Raw genomic sequence first — 17,590 nt, 5'->3', positions numbered from 1 at the left:
GCAGGTTGTTCTAGTGTTTGGAGTTGCATTCATCAAGACGGTTGTGTTGTCATGGCTTCAAAACTTTCTCCAGGTATCTTAATGTAGTTGTATCTTGTATTTTAAATAGCATTAGTCTCATATATGTCTGCCCATATCTTCACTTAGTATTCATGTTGGACTGCCATTCTTAATAGTGTGAACTTCTAGTAATGGTTATGTGTATGCTTTTTACCATTAGTTTGAGTTAGTAGAGTGTTTTCTTACTTTGTAGTTGATGATTTTGCAGGTGAAACTTTGTCACCAAGTGTTGTTGGACTTCCCAGATGTTTCATTTTTGTAGTTTATATCTTTGTTTTTTTTTGTTATCATGTTGATGGCATTGATATTTAGTTTGCCTGTGAAATACTGTTTGTGGTCATGCTACATCTTTTTTATGTGCTACTTGCTTGGGTCACATAGTTGAACTTCTGGTTTTAATTATTGTTTGATTGTAATGAAATTTGGTTGAACTTCTGTTATGCACATTTTGTTTTACTGCTTTGTTATGTATCGTTGAACTTCTGGACATTCATGATATATGTAGTAGCCCCTCTGGTGTATATTGTTTTTATATTTAGTTTGTAGATTTTTAGTTTGTTTTTTGTGTTTACTGCTTTGTTAGGTATTGTTGAACTTCTGGGTATTGGACATTGTTGTAAAAGTAGAAGTCCCTTTGGTGTAGGATTGCGGATTAGAACTCAGCTGCCTTTTTACTTGCATTTTTTGTAGTTGGTGATGAGTTGAATAGTTCTGAAAAAATGCCTGCGATCAAGATGGAGCTTCAGAGGTTAATACTGATGCTCCAATATCTGATGCGGCTAAATCACCCATTATCCCTTTGACTGTGATTGCCGAGGTTGCTTCGAGCCTTGAGAATTTTTCAAGCCTTGAGGATCTTGCTTCTGCAGCTCTTGCTTCACCTAGTATGTGAAACCCCTTTTCTTTTCATTTTAAAGTTTTGAGCCATGTTTTTTAGCTTGTTCTTGTCGTTTTTTTTGTTTTTGTTCCTGACTTTTTTTTATTTTTTGCTTCGATTTTTTGTGTTCTTTGCAGATGTGTCCATAGAGGAGGAACCTGTGAACACCATCAACGATGTTTTATCTGAGTTGGGTTTATCAGAAACCCCTGCTGCTGCTGAGGAGGTGGCTCCGTCAGTCAAAGGTTGATTCCGTTCCAGAACCTTTGTGCTCTGTTCTGATGTCAGAGACGCAGTCGCAGTCTATTGATGGCACTGAACCTGTCACGCAACCCAAGGATGTGCCTCTTCAGCTTCTCCTGGAGGACCAACATAAGAGGAAGAAGCAAGAAGATTTTGACAAGAAGAGGGTGGCCCGCCTTGAGGAAGGTTCTGATGTTCATGGATCTGTTCATGCGGCTGAGCTCACTGTTGAGGAAGACGTGTCGTGTGGTAGTGATGGCAAGGTTGTCCCTGTTAAGAAGAAAATCAAGAAGACTGCTGCGAGGAAGCTAGTAGTTGGTGAAGTTACTCCTCGAAGGAGCCCACGCATTTCATGGCCTGCAGAAGTTGTTGAAGATGAAGGGTTAGGCCTTGGTGGTACGCCACGCCATAGTCCTCGTGTGCTTGCCACTGCCGTGCCTACACCTTCTCCGCTTGGTGCTGGTGCATCTGGTAAGGGCAAGAAATGTGGCGTGAAGCGCAAGGTTCCACCTGCAAAGGTCAACAAGGGTGTGAAGAAGCGTTCTCATGTTAATCCAGAGGACAAGGATGATGCTGATTTCAATGCTGATGATGAGGACGACGTCGATGATGATGCTGCCGCTAATCAGGTATGAATGTCTCATGTTTACTGTTTTTAGAGCATTTGTCGCTGTTGCTGTAGTTTTATTGTTTTTAGCACTGCCTTGGCATACATAGCTGACTTTCTGCTCCATCTCAATATAGACGAATAAATTAGCCGACGTGTTTTGCTTTTATGGTATTACTGCCTTTGTGTACATAGTTGGACTTCTGGGTATATACATGAAGAAATTAGCTCAACTTGTTTGTATACATGTTTGATTACTGCCTTAGTTTATATGGTTGAACTTCTGCTTTTTAAATTTCCAACATTTTTGAAAGCATGTTAACTAGTGTTCATACATGGTTGTACAACCTATGTAGACATAGTTGGACTTCTGAGATACATGTTTGATTACTGCCTTGGTATACATGGTTGAACTTCTGCTTTTGTAAATTTCCAACATTTTTGAAAGCATGTTAACTTCTGGTCATACATGGTTGTACTGCCTATGTAGACATAGTTGGACTTCTGAGATGTGGTGTGTATGTAGGCATTAGTGCAATTTTGGTGAAGCTTGTGTGTCTCATTGTTCTGCCTTCTTTCCTTGTCAATGTATTTTTCAGTATCAGCTTGTGCTGCGGCCTAGGAGGAGGAAGAGAGGAGGCAAAGCGCCCAAAGAAGGTGGCCAAGGAGGAGGTGAGGCGAAACGTTTTAACAAGATGGTTTGCTGCTCACTGAAAGAGGTCAAGACGTGTGCGGAAATGCTACAACTTAGGCACAAGACGAGGGTTATCAATGCTGGTTTTGGTTGTGTGTTTGACTTGAAGGTTGATTCCAACATTTCTCGTCCTTTGATGGGCAACATCTACACGAGGATTGACCCTTCAACCATGATTTTGGACATGGGTGAGGCGAACAAGGTTATACGTATTACAAGTGATGCTATTCACCATCTCTTTGGGTTCCCTCAAGGTAATCGTACCCCCCCTAGGCCCTCGAATGATGGTTTCGATGATGCTGTTATGAGGTTGAAGGGCAAGCTTGGGTATGCTAGGAGTGACGACATCAAGACAAAGGATTTGCGGAATATCCTTGCTGAACTTGTGAAGGATGAGACGAAGGATGATCTTGCTCGGCGGGTGTTTTACCTTATTGTTTTCATGAAGGTGGTTATCCCTGGAACGTCTACACGAGTGTCCAGGGAGGCAGCAATGGCCAGGAACCTTGTGTTTGAGGACATGGCAGACATGGACTACTGCCAGTTGGTTGTTGATGATATTCGGAGTGCTGTTGTTAGGTATCAGCAAGGTACTAGCAGAGGAAAAGTTTTCACAGGCTATGCCATCGCGCCGCTGCTTATGTATTTGGACTGCCTTATCATTGGCAAGACGTCTAATATTGACTTGAGGACCCCTCGCATCAATTTCATGGATCAGGCCAAGCTTCTTGAGCTTGCTGTGGCTGACTTGGTCACGAAGGGTGATGATGACCCAGCCAACTGGGTGTTTGGGAGACTGTGTGTGAGTGTTTCTATGCATTATTCTTTCCTGTGTAGTTTAACTTGAACTTCTGGTATTGTCTTGTATATTTTTTGTTCCCATGTTCCTTCATTTGTTTTCTGACGCTTGACTTTTGTTTTTGTATGCAGTGGAAGACACAGGCTGAGATTGTGTTCTTTAGGGTTATTGAACGTCCTGTTCTAACTATGCCTCGTTCTGCCGGCCAAGGGAGTGGAACTTCCCCAAGATTTGAATTCTCCCGGGATGTTAATACCGGTGCCCCCTATAGATCCAAGAGGTTCTTCTGCTCGTGTGAGTGCTGCAGGTGGGGTTTCTTCCGAGAATTTGTTTGAAGCTGCCAATGTTTCTCTGGTTAGGATTGACAGTCTTCTTGAAACTGTTTGTGGGGAGTTGGCTCATGTTCCTTCAACTGCTGAGCGTCTTAGTCGCATTGATGGGATTCTTCCTCCCGGACACGGATTTGATGCTGAGTCTTCGAAGGGGGTCTTATCTATTGAAGCTAAATTTCTTGAAGAGCTTCGTCAGAGCACTTCCCACCTCCGGACTAGCGTTGGGTTGTTCAAGGAAATGCAGGATGCTCGTTGCAAGCCTTTTGAAGATGAGGCAAGCGTTGTTGTGAGACAGATTCAGAAGCAGGATTCTGTTCGTTCGGGTCGTGAAGGAGGCCACCTGGAGCGTACCAAAGAGCTTTGTTTATGTTGGCTTTTGATATTTCTTTGCAATAATGTTCAATGTTAGCTTTCGGTTATTACTGTTTGTAGTCATAGGCGCCCTTTATTGATTTCATGTGTTGTAAACCGTTTTTTAGCACAAGTGTTCCTATGTGACCTTCTCTGTTTATAGAACCTGAACTTCAACTGCTACAGCACCTGAACTTCCATGACTGGCCCTTTTTTGTTCCCTTTTGTATCTTAGAGTAGTTTGATATCTGACCTGCTATGTCTACTATATTTGGACTTCCATTATATGTCAGTTGTGATAGCTGACCTTCACTGATTATGCAATCTGAACTTTTGATGATTAGGTATTTTGTTTTCTACATGATTTCTTTTTGTAGGCTGTTGATGATGATGCTAGGGTTGAGGAGGATGTTTTACCTACGCATGAAGCTGCTCCTGTGCATGAGGCTGCCCCTGTGCATGAACCTGCTCCCGCTAGTGGTGTAATAGTTGATGAGGTTCATGGCAGTGAAAATAAGGTACCATTTTTCTTGTCCATTTGTCTTGCTTGCTCCTGAGACGGACTTGCTGCCCCTGTGCATGAGGTTCAGTCAGCCCTTTGTAATGACTTTTTGTTTCTTTTTTGCAGCAGCAGAATGATGATGTTAGTGTTGCTCCAGAGAAGGTTGCAGACATTTCCGTCTTAGGCACCGGCTGCTCCGACGGGGTGGTCCTGACTGAATCTTTTTCGTCCATTGGTGCTGAGGTTTCTGATGTTGAGCAGGGCAAGACAAATGGAGACATCATTTTGGAGAAAGATCATGTTGAGTCTGCTGAACAAACTGGTGGTGGTGCTGCTGCAAGCCCGGAGAAGTCTCCTGCAGCAGAGGCATCAGTTGATGTTGATGTTGTACAGGCACAACCAAATGTTTTTCTTGTTTCAGATTCTCCAATTGCTCCAGCTGCTGCTGGTGTCCTTCCTGACGATGTTGCAACGTCTACTGGAGACGATGATGAAGATACCGAAAGCGATAGTAAAGGAGAGGAGGTTGATCATTCCAGTACTGCCACTGGTCTACGCAAGGATCCATGAAGAGAGGAGCATGCTTCTCTCTTCTTTCCCCATCCCCTTCCCTCTTTGTTGTTTGGTTTAGTCCATGATATCCCCTATGAACTGCCTGTGTGGTCTAAGTTGAACTTCTGGTTTTGTTGTTTGTCGTGTGGGTTGTAAAGAATGTTAAGTGAACCTGTTTTCTATGTGGGTGGAGGTTTGTAATGCATCGGTTGTGATGTCTATGATGTTGTGGTTTTATCTTTTCTGATGTAGCAACTGAGATGTGCTTATATTTTGAATGTTTGTGCTTGAATGTTGGTCTTAATTGAAACTGTCATGAATCTATGTGCTTTGAGTGTTGCTGTTAATTGCTATTTTCTTTTTGGTGAGCAGATAGCGACCTTGCACTACTAGGAAAAGGCCTACTAATGGCGCACCAGTTTTGCCTACTAATGGCGCATCACTGGTGCGCCATTACTAGCACGCCATTAGTAATTTTTACTAATGGCGCACCACTGATGCGCCATTAGTATCTGGTATACTAATGGCGCACCACTGGTGTGCCATTAGTATAGGCCACAGTGCGCCATTAGTATAGGCCACTGGTGCGCCATTAGTATAGGCCACTGGTGCGCCATTAGTATAGGCCACGGTGCGCCATTAGTATTTTTGAATTTTGAAGGCGGGAAAATAGTAGTGGCGCACCGTCTAACCCCCACCGTGCGCCATTGCTATTTTTGAATTTTGAATTTGGATCTGGATCATGATTTTTTTGCCCATTTTTTGCTAGTTTTTTGCTCGTTTTTTGGCACGATATTATTTCAAATTTTTTTCCTGTTTTTGGATCTTGTACGTTCTTTTGCCGTGTTCTTTTGCCAGAGAGGAGGAGGAAGAGGTCACCGGAGAGGCGCTCGCCTACATCACCGGAGAGGAGGAGGTCGCCGGAGAGGAGTTCACCGAAGCATCAGAGAGGAGGAAGGAGAAACCATGAGGGAATGGGAGGAGAGGAGGGAGGAGGAGCTCACCGGAGAGGAGGGAGGAGAAACCGTGAGGGGAGGGGAGGGGAGGAGAGGAGAGGAGGGAGGAGGAGGTTCCCGGAGAGGAGGAGGTCACCGGAGAGGAGGAGGAGGTCGCCGGAGAGGAGGGAGGAGGAGGTTCCCGGAGAGGAGGAGGTCGCCGGAGAGGAGGAGGAGGTCGCCGGAGAGGAGGAGGAGGTCGCCGAAGAGGAGAAGGAGGTCGCCGGAGAGGAGGAGAAGGAGTGGAGGAGAGGAGAGGAGGAGATGGAGTGGAGGAGAGGTGGAGTGGAGGAGAGGAGAGGAGAGGAGAGGAGGAGATGGAGTGGAGGAGAGGTGGAGTGGAGGAGGTGCGCCCAGCCATATATACGACATAGTAATGGTGCACCGTGGGCAGGTGCACCATTACTAAAAATGTTTTGACTTATTTTGAATTTTGAAGGCGGGAAGATACTAATGGCGCACCATGGGCCGGTGCGCCATTAGTAACTTTTTTTTATTTTTTTTGACTTATTTTGAATTTTGAAGGCGGGAGGATACTAATGGCGCACCATGGGCAGGTGCGCCATTAGTAACTTTTTTTATTTTTTTGACTTATTTTAAATTTTGAAGGCGGGAAGATACTAATGGCGCACCATGGGCAGGTGTGCCATTAGTGAGTTTGAATTTTTTTTTTGAATTTTTTTGCCTCTCCAGATCTTAAAAGCCCCGTATCTTTTTTTCTGTTAGGTTTTTGAGGATTTTGAAAATGTTTAACGGGGTTCCCCCTATGATATTCGGATGTAACTTTTCGAGTAGATGATTTTTCATATAAAAAGCTTTTTCATCCGAGTTAGTATGCAAAAGGTATGCCCATTTTTACAAATTCTCGAGAGATTTTGCAAATGAAGTCGAAATTCATATTTGCAAATTTTCCCAACAACTAGACCACATATCACATGGGAAACTTATTTTCTTTTATTTTTTTGACATTTTCATCATTTTATTTTATTTTATTTTAAACTGAAAAGGCGATCCACAGGGGGGTGCATTCGGTGGAAGTGGTGGCCAAGTTACTAATGGCGCACCGTGGCATGGTGCGCCATTACTAGTTCAACTAGTAATGGCGCACCACTCCCACGGTGCGCCATTAGTAGTTTTGAAAAAATTAAAAAAAATTACTAATGGCGCACCCGCGGATGTGGTGCGCCATTAGTATTTGGACACTAATGGCGTACCAACACATGGTGCGCCATTAGTATATAGTAATGGCGCACCACATGTCTACTGCGTCATTAGTGTCAATTCCATCTATAGCCCTTTTCCTAGTAGTGTTGTTGTCGTCCGAAAGAAGGTTGATGACTTTTATTACAGTGTAACTAGGCTTAGGAATGATCGTTCCAAGAGGTGAGTGCAGCTGCTCAATATTTACATCATCCATGTACCCCCTGTGAACTGCCTGTGGTTTCTTACCTGAACTTCCCAACTCTGTGTACCTGAACTTCTTTTTTTGCTTCTCTGGTGCTGAACTTATGGCCTCTTTTGCACTGTACTTCCTGTTGTGATATAGCTGAACTTTTGTGCTAACATGTGTTATGAACTTCCTGAGTTCCTGCTGCTGAACTTGTTTTACTTTCTATTCGCTTGTTTTAGAGAAATGATTATGTTCTTAAACAAGGAGTGTGAACCTTCTGTTCAAGAAGTCGCAATATCTTTTGGTCCTCGCGGAATGCTTACATCTAATGTGGCTGAGTGTGCACTCTACTATCTACGTGCGAAGTACCAGGGTTCGGATAAACTCATCCTGTCGTATTGGGTTTGTGTAAGTCAACCATACAGTGATTTCTTTTCTGTTTTGTTCCTTACCATTTTAGTTAAAACTTGTTCGTCTCATTTTTGTGTTTTTTCATATGTTGGTGTTGTCTGCATTATTTTAGGACAAGATTTTCAGAGCTCAATTTGATTCCTGTGTGAGGAAGTACTTCATGGCGAGTGGTCCAGATAGCATGGATGCACATGATTCGGTATGCAATATCTTGTTCTTTGCCTCTGTATTAGTTTTGAAGTGCGATCCACTGTGTTAATATTTGTTTTATTTTTCTTTTGTACCGTTCTGATATTAATTCTCATTTTTTAATGATTCGTGTGTTTATGATGCTTCAGGTTGTTTTCCCTACTTTTGACCCGCCTGAGATTCCTGCTTCCATGGGTGGTGTCGGTCATTGGGTGTCGATATTCCTTGACCTGAAGAATTCAAGGTTCCAGCTTCTCGATTCCTACTATGGACCAAAAGATGAATGTGCGGTACGCCTGTTTCGACGGATGACCGACAACATCAAGAGGCTTTGGAAGGATGCCAACAACGATAGGGAGACACCCTTCAGTCCTCTTACCATCAACAATTTCCATCTGGATTGGATTGATCTCCCCCAGCAGCAAAACAAGTATGAGTTCCACTTTTTCTCTTTATCACATCTGTTTAACTATAGTTGTACTTAAGCTGCGACGTGTTTAATTCGTTGGCTTTCTTTTTCTGTCCTAACAATATTTCTTTTACTTCGTTTGATGGCAGTATCGACTGCGGATTCTTCATGCTTACGAATGTTAATTCGTATCATGATGGGGTTCTTGCAAATTATTCCCATGCGAATATCGGGGATATCAGGAAGACGTGGTTGTACACAATCGCTTCTTCTAACCTGTTTGAGACAGACTTCCAAGCTCTGTTTGGCTACTACACATGTAAGTATTTTTGGAACTTGTACTGCTTACCTGCATAGCATCTTTTATTCTACCTGAACTTCATATTTTTCTCTGAACTTGGACTGGTCTGGCTGGGCTGCTGGTTTCGGAAGGAGAGGAGCATTTTCTTTGTACATGAACTTCATTTCTATCTTTTTAATTTTGCTTGTGTGTTTTGTTTCAGTAATTTCTGTACTTCCATTGCTTAAATGGAAATGAGCATTTTCTTTTCTAATTGAACTTCAGAGATGATGATTTCCAGTTCATCGGTTTATCTTGAACTGTGCCTTTGGTTGTGCCTAAACTTCATTTAGTTTTTTACTGCAACTAATTTTTTAGGTCATCTTGAGTAGTAACCATGTCATCTTTATTAGTTGGATTGCACATTGTGATGTTCCTGAACTTCAGTTGTATTTTAATGGTGATGTTTTCTCTTCCTTTTTTCTTTGACAGTGGATCCGTTGGAGTTGACCGATCACCACTACTCATTCCTTGGGTCACAGGAATACCAGCCTGGGGAGGAACCGATGAGTACAGCTCTGATAGAAGATGATAGACCTTGGACCCTCATTCCTTCCAAGTTGGGGAAGCAGGCTGGTGGTATTCGTGGTACTCCAAAAACCCCTTGCTACAGGAAGGCTGATGCAGTCGAAGCAGCCAAAGCAGAAGTGATTTCGTCCGATGATGATTTTGAGAAGATTTCTTACCCGAAAAATGTTAAATGTGCTGCTGGTACTGTTGCTGGTAGAGGTGGGAAGAATGTTGTGATTACCAGGAGGAAACCGGCAGTTTAGTCTGGGAACATAACTTCCTCCAAGAGAGCATCAAGATTGCCTTTGAAGTGGCGTTCTCCTGTCGCTCCCCTGAAAAAATACAGTTACCCTCATCTATCCGAGGCCCGGAAGTTGAAACAGTATGTGCTGAGTAAAGACGGTCTGGAGAAGTATCTTGAGTGAGTTTTCTTCTTCTTTAACTTTGTTGCTGCCAGAGATGCTACTCTGTGTCTGAAACTTCTGTTGTTGTAGTATGTGGGCTTCTGTTCATTTCTCCCTTGCCTTGGAGTTATAGTGTCTGAACTTCTGTTTGTTGTATTGTCTGAACTGCCATTGTTGTAGTATCTGAACTTCTGTTTTATGTCTCCTCTTGCCTTTTGAGTTATAGTGTGTGAACTTCTGTTTGTTGTTGTATCTGAACTTCTAATATATTTTTTTACCATCCTTTTGTATTCTGCGGGACAAGCTACTGCATGTTTACCATCCCTGGGAATGTGATTGACCTCATAGGACGTGTCCTTTATACGCTTTTCGGTGAAGGGCAGGAGATGGAAGGAGACATAATGGATTATCTCATAAATTTGTGGAAGGATAAGCCGGAGACCTCTGAGATTTTCACTAGTGTTGACTGGGTTGTACTTAGTCCCTACTTCATACAGGTTTTAGTTCTTTGCACCCTATCTCCTTTTTGCCTTAGTTTTGTTGTAGTGGCATCTCGGAGGTATTTTAATTGTGTTTTGGTGAATGCTCAGTACTGCCTGGAGTATGATTTCTATGCCGCAACAGTTCCAAAGTTTGATGCAAAAAAATTTGCTGGTCTCCTCCCAATGTTTGTTCGCAAGGAAGAAGACCTTCTTAACGCATAGTTGGTTAGTTTTTCATAACTCTTGCTTTTTTAAATTTCATGTGCATCCTTTTGCTGAGTTTGTCAAGAAGTTTTTGTTCATGCCGGTTCTTGAGTACATATGCTTTATAGTTTGTGTTCACCGGTCCTTTCATTCTTTGCAGGTTTTCTTGATTCTATTCAAGCCAATTGGCACAATGGCGCACTACAGTGTGTACGTGGTGAATATATATCGTGGGAGCATTGACATCCTTGATTCACTTTCTTACGATAATATGGAAACGTCGCGAACGAGTTTCCACAGGGACTGCCAAAGTATCGTGAGTGTTTCTTAGCCTGAACCTCCTTTCACATTCTCTTGTTTGACACGAAGTTTATTATGCCTTGTGTTGACAAAATATGTTGTTGTCTCTGTTTTGGTAATACTGCTTGAACTGACTATCATTTAGAAGTTGAACTTTTGCTATTTTGTTTAGGTGGATCTTATGCAAGTGTCGCTTTTTAATGTACCTGAACTTAACTATTTTGGTTAACATGTTTTTGACTTCATCTAATTTTGTTATTTCCGGCAGATGAAGAGATTTGTTGGGTTGCTCGAGGAGGTGTACGGCAAGGCTGCATACAAGGCGAGCAAGCAGCCTAACTGGGTGACTATTGCAAAGAGGCCGACTTTCATCGATGTTCCGAAGCAGAAGAGTAATGATTGTGGTTTCTTTGCCGTGAAGTTCCGCTCTTCGTATGATGGCGACGAGTTTGTTGAAGATTTTGGTGATGTGGAAGTATGTTTTGTCTTTGTTCTTGTCTCATCATCCTTTGATTATTCTTGTGTGTTTTTGCTGAGACGCTCCTGCTGTGGTTTTAGATATCCGTTACTAAACCATCGTTTTCACCTTTCTTTGTTTGCAGGCTGCTGCAGATGACTAGAAGGCTGAGTTCATGCACACTCTAATTTTTAGCGAGAAGAATGAAGTCGTGCGTTCAGAGCTCCCTAAAGAGATCCAGTCCTTTGGCCCGTGAATTCGAAGCATTAGATTCATTGTAGATTTGATTTCGTACAGATTTTTAGGTTTGATAATGATTGTAACAATTCCGTAAAGATTTGGTTGCAAGAATGTTTTCAGTGATTTGTGTATCTATAGGTGCAACACTATTACTTATGATATTGTGGACAAATGCATTTGGTGTGAAGATTGATTTGGCTTTGTGAATTTCAATGTACTGCATCATTTTTCAGTATCCATGTGTTGAATGTTTTTGCCCCAATAGATGTACCTGAACTTCTGCCTCGGTTTTGGTTGAACTGCTTGATTTTTTTGTGTTGTTTATTTTTGGGATCCCAACATATGATCGTAGACTTGAACTTCTGCTTTGAGATGTGGCTGGGCTGCTGGTTTCAGATGGAGAGGATATTTTGTGTTGTGTAATGTATTGGTAATGTTCAACCCAACCAATATGTATGCTTTTGCGTAGAATCTATATTTGTTTTTTTGTGTTTTTTCAAGTGCGAACGTATTTCATATGTAAATCTGTGCAGAAATATTGTTGACGTTTCTTTATCTTTGTTGCATTGTACATGAACTTCTGCACGTATCCAAGCAGAACTTCACATTTGAACGCGTTGTCTTACGCTTGCTAACCTTAGTTTATGCGGCGGAACTTTATTTTTTAAGCATATTCTTTTCCTACATCGATTTTACATACCAGAACTTCTTTTGTAAGCCGACATGAACTTCTAAATTGTATGATTATTTTGCCGGTTGCTCTTTCATGCAATACAACACCAGCACATCACTTCCTGCCATAACATACCAGGACTTCTGCGGTAATATTACTTGAACTTCACAGTGTATGTTTTTCAATTTATTACTACTTGCTCTTTCATGCAATACAACACCAGCACATCACTTCCTGCCATAACATACCAGGACTTCTGCAGTAATATTACTTGAACTTCACAGTGTATGTTACCAGGGGATGACATAATGTTCTGCACATTGACATGACACAAGTTTGCATTGTGTTAATTGACCTATTCTAACTCTTCATGAGCCTTGCGCTCCTCCTAGGCTTTGGTGGTAGAGGTTTTTGCTTGACATGTACCTCTTCCTCTTCATCGTCCTCTTCCTCTTCATCGTCGTCTTCCTCTTCATCATCGCATTCCACTTCCTCTTCCTCTTCGTCTTCCTCTTCTTCGACGGTGTCTTCATCTTCCTCTTCCTCTTCATCTTCCACCACTTTCTTGTTGTTGGCTCTAGGTCTTCCTTTCTGTTTCTTCTCTGGCATTTTGCTTGTCTTTTCAGCATCTGCGTGCTTTGGGCATGTTCTTGCATTATGTGGTTCATACTCCTTGCATATGCTACAAAGTCTGCTGCTTGCTTTCTTTGGGTGTGGTCCCTTCTTTTGTTCCATAACTTTGGGCTGCTGTTTTTGAGATTTGGTTTGCTTGATCTCCTCGGCATTGTTTCTTTCCAATAGTGCTAGACAGGTCAGCTTGTTGTGTCCCGCAACCTGGTTGCACACACTGCATTTCCTGTGTCCAAGTGGCACTCCGTTCTCATCATGCACGACGACTCTTCCTGCAGGTGGTGCCTTCATTTGAGCTCTTTTGTCACTTTTCTTTGCTGCAGTAATTTTCTTCCTATCCTTTGTTTCAGAATACAACGGCAATTTCATCGTCTCTTGCTGTCGCTGCTCCATTGATTGGCCATCACCCTGCTTGCATTGGTTGGCTTCAGCGGCGGCGTTGAGCATTTCAGTTGCATAATAATGAAGGTCATCTTCAATTTCAGCGTTCTCTTCAGCCATCCTTTCGTCAGCATCCGCTTGATTTGCTGAATGTATTGCATCAAGCTCTTCCACAAGCCTCTTGAGAACATAGTAGGCTCTGTCATATTGCTAGTCACATCTCATCGCTTTCTTGTTAACCATCAAGTTCAGCTGCAGCAAGATGTCTTGCTTCGATAGCCTTGAGCTGCCATCCGATGCGGTTGTGTTGTAGTCCCTTGTATCAAAGGTTGGTTGTGATCTTGCAGTCTTTGTGTACCGTTTGAGGATATACTTGTTTGGAAATTTGTCAGGCTTGATGTAGTCCAGTATGTTCATGATGTGAAGGCAGAACAAGCCTGCATTTTTGTGATGAATGCAGAATACATAGTCTGTGAGCCAGCAATGAGTTTCATAAATTTTGATATGATACTACTAGTCTAGCTAGTTAATGATCTTGTTTTTTCGCTCACCTGTGTGTGTCCAGAGCTTGCATTCACACTCGTATATTTCCTTCTCTGGGTCAGCTACAACCTGGAATTCATGCTTTGACCAGGAAAATCTTTCTTCATCATCATGGCCAGGCTTGTTGTGGTAGTACACAAGGTACTTAGTGGGCTTTGTTGTACGCTTTGCGCGAAATAGCATGGACTTTCTCATCATACAACTCATCTCAGTGTACACGGCTCTCGTGTACTTGATAGACATGTCTTCCTCGTAGCCGTAAGTTGTTTTTGTCACGGGATTGGTCTGCGCATGTCAAAAAGTGAGATATTAGTCAAAGCAGAGTCATGGGTTTCATTTTTTAAAATTCAAAGTGCACATGTTGAAGGTAAAACAGAACATGATGGGGGTGTTTTGTACTTGTCATCATACCATGCTGGTCATTGTTTGCTCGTTCTCCTTCTGCATCCGAGTTTGTATGCAAGCATTGACCCGCCTAGCAAACTTGTGTAGGTTCTGGGTCCCCTTGACAAACCCTTTCTTTAGCATGTGGTTCATGCTCTCGCTTCGTTGTGTGGAAGTCATTCTAGCACAGAAAATGTTCTTATAATATGCTAAAATCCACATCTTCCTATCACTCCAGAGCTGCATCATCATCTGGTCGTTCTCCAGGTTGTAGTTGTGCACGAGTTTAGCCCAGGCATCTTCAAACTCCGTTGGCATCAGCGACCAGTTTAATATAGCTGTGAACTCCTCTTTGAATGTTTTATACTTTTTGTATAGCAACGCGAGGTATTCCCTGTACTTCTTCATGATGTGCCAATGGCATAGCTTGTGGATGGTGTTTGGAAATGATTGTGTATAGCTTTCGCCATCGATGGGCATTGGTCTGCATGAATTAGAAAAATGAAACTTGATTCTTTTTTTGTAATGATGGTGAACTTATGTTGTACAAGTACTTGAACTACACATCTTGGCAGTATGGTATCTAAGAATGTCACATGTATTTTTTCTTTACAACAGCATTGCTGAACTTCTTTGGTATCAGTGCTTGAACTTCACAGTTAGTAGTAGGACAAACTAGTAGTGTCGCAATCAAAAAATTTCTTAAAGCATTGTTGTTGAACTTCTGTGGTGGCAGTGCTTGAAGTTCATGTAAATAACTATATTTTTCTGAACATGCTACATATATTTATCTTACAGATTTGTCCTTGAACTTCTATGATTCATGTATTTGAACTTCACATTCATAACTTTTTTTTCTAAACATGTGACAAATAATTTTGCTTTCTTGTACAGCTAGTTGGACTTCTGTGCTTACAGTGGTTGAACTGCATTCTTTACATTATTTTCAGACAAAACCAATGTACCCAACCAACACAGACCCATAGACTGAAAAGATGATGAAACTTGAGGAGTTTTTTTTGAACTCACCTGTTAGAATGCAACTTGGGTTCTTGTTGTTCATGCACCGTAGAAATGTATCGAACAGCCACTTGAATGACTTTGCATCTTCGTCTCTTATCAGGGCAACAGCAAATATCATTGACTGCAAGTGACAGTTTGTTCCAACAAACACTCCCAGGGGCATATGAAATCTGTTGGTCTTGTAAGTCATGTCGAATGTTACGCAATCACCGAAGTCTTGCTAGGCTCCTCGGCAGCTTGCATTGGACCAGAAAATGTTTTTAATTGACTTGTCCCTGTCCACTTGGATGTCATAGAAAAACTCATCATTTATTGCCTTCATGTCTTTGAAGAATGAAACAAGTTTCAATACATCATCCAAATCATCTTTCCTTGCATTCATGGCCTTCCTGCAAATCACATGCAAACATGCATTTGTTTATTTTTTGCTAGCAAAGGGTTGTGAGCTAGGATGCTATTTTACATTGCAGTATGTGGGTGTTTGAATACTTACTGGTTTAGCAGGTCTCGTCCGGTCATGCTTAGGAAGTAGCTTCCATCTTCATTTTTAGATAGCATGGACATGATTGTTGTGTGCTTGACATAATGGTACTGCAGGAGCTTTACGTACTCCAAAATAGTGGGGTCATAATTCTTGTGTGAGTGCAAAAATACAAGCATGTCATCAGTTTGCATGAGCTCGTGATTATGATTGTACTCAATGTCCAATGCCACGCATGTGCCATCCTCCTGCACCTTCACCCTCATTCTTGCATTGCAGCCCGTCCTTTGCGATGTTTTGTATCGCTTCCTGTTGGCCTCTGAAACATAAGATGTGTGTATCCCTTGGAAGGCGCAAACAAAATACTTGTGGTTGTCATTTCCACCCATCTTCCTGATTCCAAAACCAGCGTGTCTAGCGTATCTGTTATAAATTCCCTTGCTTTCTCTACATCTTTGAATCGCATATTTAGTCTTGGTATTAGATAATTCGGTAGATCTGGCCTCTGCAGAAAAAGAAAAAAAAATCCAAACAACACCTTAAAATGCAGTTTATGAACTTGTTATCCTGGAGGGAGCAGAAAATGTGCAGATAATACAAGATGCATATATCAATATTTTTGGTTTCACTTACGTGCGTGTATGATCGCAACTCCGCCGATGTCGGCTGCTGTCCCTCTGGTATGGGGCATGGCGGAGTAATCATAGCAGGATGCAGCAGTAGATCACGAGGAGGAAGGAGGGCTGAAGATGGCCTCTCTCTTGTTTGCATCCTTTTTTCTTGAGGTGGTTGTGGAGGTATTACGATCCTGGTCTTGGTTTTCTCTTTTGTTTTTTGAAGCAATCCATCTACCTTATGCCCCGTAGAATTCTGACTTGTAGCAGCAGCAGCAAGATCAAACGGTGGTAGTGTGCAGATTACTCTCCTCCATGTGTGTGTTGCTGTTGGATTTGTCCTGGGATCCGGTTTAGTTGCTTCGCTTTGGCATTGATGAGGCACACCAGGATAACCTCTAGAGTTACACGCAGGACTTGAGCTAACCCCCTCCTCCGTCGGCGTGCTTGGGAGTCTGCTGGTGGATACAAAGAATCCACGGGGGATTTCCGGCGTCACCCAATTAGGTGGAGGCGCAAAACTGTGCGGATAGGGCTGTGACCCAGCATCTTGGAAGTATCCGTGTGTTTCGGGTGTCATCCATTTTTGGTCTGGAGCAGGTTGGTAATGCTGTTGGTGCGTTTGAGGTGTGACCCATTGAGGGGGTGGTGCAACGCGTACAGGCTTTGGATTGTGTACTTGCTGCTGGGAACTTCTAAGCTTCTTCATGCGTTTCTCGTCTTGCTGACATAAAAGAAAAAAATGTCTATTAGCACACAAATTATATCTGCATATACCTTTGTAATTGGACTTAGCATTATTCACAGCCTCAACTTCTCATATAAAAGTGGTGAGAGCCATCACACTATGCACTGAGCTAAGCATCTTCCAATGCCTTTGTACCTGCACTGAGCACCCTTCACAGAATGAACTTCACATCATGTTTTTTAATTCTACAATATTTGATTACTTATATGTACCTAAACTGAGCACTCTCCACAACCTGAACTTCTTATTTTGCAAAGGGGAAATACTGTCTACAGTTAAAAAACCTGAACCTTCATGAGTTTTTGAATGGTTGGACTGCTAGTGCATACCAACCTGACCTTCATGTCATATCACATGCATGTTCTATTTTCCTTTTATTTTTTTTGCACAGAACCAGACACATACCAACCTGAACTCTAGCACACTTACTAGTTGAACTTCACATGGCTTTTCCACATGTGAATGTGAATGCAGGCAGATTTTATAGTGTATGCAGCCTGGACTGAGGCTCACATACTACATGAACTTCACATGCTTGTAAGCAGGCAGGCAGATTTTACAATGCTATTTTGTAGCCTGGACTGAGGCTCATACACTACCAGAACTTCACATGGTTGTAAGCAGGCAGGCAGATTTTAAAAAGCTTTTGTAGCCTGGACTGATGCTCACACACCACCTAAACTTCACATAGCTGTAAGCAAATAACAAACCGAAGGAAGGAAGAAGTTCAACCATACGCTGGCTAGAAGGTCGGCCAACCTTTTT

This window comes from Triticum aestivum, chromosome 7A (genome assembly GCF_018294505.1).
Source record: "Triticum aestivum cultivar Chinese Spring chromosome 7A, IWGSC CS RefSeq v2.1, whole genome shotgun sequence".
Classification (NCBI taxonomy): domain Eukaryota; kingdom Viridiplantae; phylum Streptophyta; class Magnoliopsida; order Poales; family Poaceae; genus Triticum; species Triticum aestivum.
Note: the sequence above shows the minus strand (reverse complement) of the source record.